At 54.2% G+C, this 4,526-nt stretch overlaps 1 non-coding gene across 1 annotated transcript; it reads right to left on the bottom strand.

Moving 5' to 3' along the window:
• Positions 1 to 191, bottom strand: LOC141379296 (U2 spliceosomal RNA). The gene has a single exon (XR_012395847.1). It is a non-coding gene; the product is annotated as a U2 spliceosomal RNA (small nuclear RNA).
• Between the last annotated feature and the right edge of the window lie 4,335 nt (positions 192 to 4,526).

Here is a 4,526-nt window from a genome sequence, read left to right as displayed (position 1 = left end):
AATGAGTGCACCGTTCCCGGAGGTACTGCAATACCAGGTCGATGCGTGGAGTGGGTGGAGCAAGCCCCTAACCCATCTCCCAGCTGCAAAAATCAATTTAATATATAGTGCCCGGGTAGGGCACGTATCAGATATTAAACTGATAAGAACAGATACTACACTTGATCTTAGCCAAAAGGCCGAGAAGCGATACCCACAAACTGTCAGCAGTAGGAGCCGCAATCTACGCCACAAATAATACAATGTCGGCAAGCATAACAGGTACTAATTTTTAACCCTTAAACCTCCAGCACATTTGCTGACAGACAGACAGACATAACATTTTAGGCTTAACTAAGAGCCGTTGGTGACCAAAAACAAACTCCAAGCTTGAATACGGCAAAGAGACGTGACTATGGGCCGCTGGTGCCCAATGAGGGTACTTGAAAAGCCCCTGTTTGAGAGACTTTTCCGACCAAGTCAGTGTAGTTGCCATCCCCCCTTCAGAAGTCCAGACCAGGATTTTGTCTGGGCCGGCCTCGGAGATCAACCTGTCTTCCTTTACCTGCTTGAGCCTTGGGAAAAGACTTCCATGCCCGTATGAGCCACCACAGTCAGCGGGAATCAGTGACTCTTTTTTGGGGCAGCTCCAGCTCTAAAGGAACCCCTGGAAAGGACTTGCATGGCATTTCTTCCATGCCCGCGTGAGCCACCACATCAGTCACTCCTTCTGGGGCAGCTTGAGCTCTTGAAGGAGCCCAAGAAAAGACCTCCAGGGCATTTCTTCCAATCCCAAACGAGCTGCCCCAACTAGCAGGAATCAGTCACTCTTTCTGGGGCAGCCTCAGCTACTTAAGGGACCCCTGGGAAGGACCTCCAGGGTGATTCTTCCATGCCCACTTGAGCCACCACAGTCAGCGGGGAAGGAGTCACTCTTTCTGGGGCAGCTTCAGCTCTAAAGGGACCCCTGGGTAAGACTTGCGGAGGGTTTCTTGAATGCCAAAACGAGCTGCCAGCAACTGGCAGGAATCAGTCACTCTTTCTGGGGCAGCTTGAGCTCTTGAAGGACCCCAAGAAAAGACCTCCAGGGCATTTCTTCCATGCCCAAAGGAGCTGCCCCAACTAGCAGGAATCAGTCACTCTTTGTGGGGTAGCTTCAGCTACTTAAGGGACCATTGGGAAGGACCTCCAGGGTGATTCTTTCATGCCCACTTGAGCCACCACAATCAGCGGGAATCAGTCACTCTTTTTGGGGCAGCTTCAGCTCTAAAGGGAACCCTGGGAAAGACCTCCAGAGAGTTTCTTGCGTGCCCGAACGAGCTGCCAGCAATTGGCAGGAACCAGCCACTCTTTCCGGGGGCAGCTTCAGCTCTGAAGGGAACCCTGGAAAAAGACTTCCAGGGGGCTTCTTGAACGCCCACGCGAGCTGCCAGCTCCTGGCAGGGATCAGTCACTCTTTCTGGGACAGCTTGAGCTCGTGAAGTAGCCCAAGAAAAGACCTCCAGGGTGTTTCTTCCATGCCCACTTGAGCCACCACAGTCGGCGGGGAATCAGTCACTCTTTCCGGGGGCGGCTTCAGCTCAAAATGGACCCCTGGGAAAGACTTCCAGAGGGTTTCTTGAATGCCCTAACGAGCTGCCAGCAACTGGCAGGAATATGTCACTCTTTCCGGGGCAGCTTGATCTCTTGAAGGAGCCCAAGAGAATACCTCCAGGGCATTTCTTCCATGCCCAAACGAGCTGCCAGCAATTGGCAGGAATCAGTCACTCTTTCCGGGGCAGCTTGAGCTCTTGAAGGACCCCAAGAAAAGACCTCCAGGGCATTTCTTCCATGCCCAAAGGAGCTGCCCCAACTGGCAGGAATCAGTCACTCTTTCTGGGGCAGCCTCAGCTACTTAAGGGACCCCTGGGAAGGACCTCCAGGGTGATTCTTCCATGCCCACTTGAGCCACCACAGTCAGCGGGGAAGGAGTCACTCTTTCTGGGGCAGCTTCAGCTCTAAAGGGACCCCTGGGTAAGACTTGTGGAGGGTTTCTTGAATGCCAAAACGAGCTGCCAGCAACTGGCAGGAATCAGTCACTCTTTCTGGGGCAGCTTGAGCTCTTGAAGGACCCCAAGAACAAGACCTCCAGGGCGTTTCTTCCAAGCCCAAACGAGCTGCCACAATAGGCGGGAATCAGTCACTCTTTCTGGGGCAGCTAGACCTCTGGAAGGGCCCCAAGAACAGACCTCCAGGGCGTTTCTTCCATGCCCAAACGTGCTGCCCCAACTAGCAGGAATCAGTCACCCTGTCTGGGGCAGCTTCAGCTGCCCAAGGGACCATTGGGAAGGACGTCCAGGGTGATTCTTCCATGCCCACTTGAGCCACCACAGTCAGCGGGGAAGGAGTCACTCTTTCTGGGGCAGCTTCAGCTCTAAAGGGACCCCTGGGTAAGACTTGCGGAGGGTTTCTTGAATGCCAAAACGAGCTGCCAGCAACTGGCAGGAATCAGTCACTCTTTCTGGGGCAGCTTGAGCTCTTGAAGGGCCCCAAGAACAAGACCTCCAGGGCGTTTCTTCCATGCCCAATTGAGCTGCCACAATAAGCGGGAGTCAGTCACCCTGTCTGGGGCAGCTTCAGCTCCAAAGGGACCCCTGGGTAAGACTTATGGAGGGTTTCTTGAATGCCAAAACAAGCTGCCAGCAACTGCCACAATAGGCGGGAATCAGTCACTCTTTCTGGGGCAGCTAGACCTCTTGAAGGACCCCAAGAACAAGACCTCCAGGGCGTTTCTTCCAAGCCCAAACGAGCTGCCACAATAGGCGGGAATCAGTCACTCTTTCTGGGGCAGCTAGACCTCTGGAAGGGCCCCAAGAACAGACCTCCAGGGCGTTTCTTCCATGCCCAAACGTGCTGCCCCAACTAGCAGGAATCAGTCACCCTGTCTGGGGCAGCTTCAGCTGCCCAAGGGACCATTGGGAAGGACGTCCAGGGTGATTCTTCCATGCCCACTTGAGCCACCACAGTCAGCGGGGAAGGAGTCACTCTTTCTGGGGCAGCTTCAGCTCTAAAGGGACCCCTGGGTAAGACTTGCGGAGGGTTTCTTGAATGCCAAAACGAGCTGCCAGCAACTGGCAGGAATCAGTCACTCTTTCTGGGGCAGCTTGAGCTCTTGAAGGGCCCCAAGAACAAGACCTCCAGGGCGTTTCTTCCATGCCCAATTGAGCTGCCACAATAAGCGGGAGTCAGTCACCCTGTCTGGGGCAGCTTCAGCTCCAAAGGGACCCCTGGGTAAGACTTATGGAGGGTTTCTTGAATGCCAAAACAAGCTGCCAGCAACTGCCACAATAGGCGGGAATCAGTCACTCTTTCTGGGGCAGCTAGACCTCTTGAAGGACCCCAAGAACAAGACCTCCAGGGCGTTTCTTCCAAGCCCAAACGAGCTGCCACAATAGGCGGGAATCAGTCACTCTTTCTGGGGCAGCTAGACCTCTGGAAGGGCCCCAAGAACAGACCTCCAGGGCGTTTCTTCCAAGCCCAAACGAGATGCCTCCACAAGCGGCAATCAGTCACCCTTTCTGGGGCAGCTTCGGCTACTCAAGGGACCAGTGGGAAGGACTTCCAGGGCGATTCTTCCATGCCCACTTGAGCCACCATAATCAGCAGGAATCGGTCACTCTTTCTGGGGTGTGTTTTAGCTCTCAAAAGCGCCCTGGAAGGACTTCCATGGCCACAATTAGCGGGAAACCATCACCTTTTTTAGGGTCAGACCCAGCTCTTAAGGGACCCTTCCATGGGAAGGACTTCCAGAGCCTTTCTTCCAATCCAGCTTGGCCGGAAATCAGTCACCCTTTCCCGGGGATACGCTTAAGCTCCTAAGGGCCCCCCTTTCCGGAGCGTTTTTCCTTGCCCGCACTGGCCTTGACTCTGGCTGGGTAATCTTCACCCTCTCTGGGGGCAAGCACCTGCCCTGTGGGGGACCCTGGAGGAACACCTGTTCTCCAGCAGTGCCCGGGTAGCCCAAACTTAAGCCCGGGAACATTGACTTGGTTAACCGCAGGTGCCAGCCTTGCGTGCCGCTGGTGCCCCAAAGGGGCATGTACCTCTAGGCGCGGGACGTCCCCACACGTAGGCTGGGAGTTGGGGCCCCGGCCCGGCGCTTTGGACCCTGGGTGAATGCGACAGGAGCGGGGGTTTCATGCTTTGCCATTTTTCAAATCCTCTGCACAGCTCTCTGGACCCACCATCCCCCAGGTCAGACTTGGGTCCTGATTGGGAATTATCCTCTCCACAGCTCTCTGGACCCACCATCCCCCAGGTCAGACTTAGGTCCTGATTGGGAATTTTGGATGGATTTTTTTTATTTATTTTTTTTTCCTCCCTGAGTTGCAATATGTGCATCGTGGCTCATGGACTAGAATAAGAGGATCCTGCCAAGAGGGTTGTTCATGCTCACTGTCTAAACGAGCGCATAAGACAGATACCTAATCGCAAAGAAGCGCAAGTCCCTACATTCAATCTAACGTTATGTTAAATTTCATGCAATCTAGTTCTGCTGTTCACCGCTT

This window comes from Danio rerio, chromosome 2 (genome assembly GCF_049306965.1).
Source record: "Danio rerio strain Tuebingen ecotype United States chromosome 2, GRCz12tu, whole genome shotgun sequence".
Taxonomy (NCBI): domain Eukaryota; kingdom Metazoa; phylum Chordata; class Actinopteri; order Cypriniformes; family Danionidae; genus Danio; species Danio rerio.
Note: the sequence above shows the minus strand (reverse complement) of the source record. Positions and strands in the feature narration are given on the sequence as shown.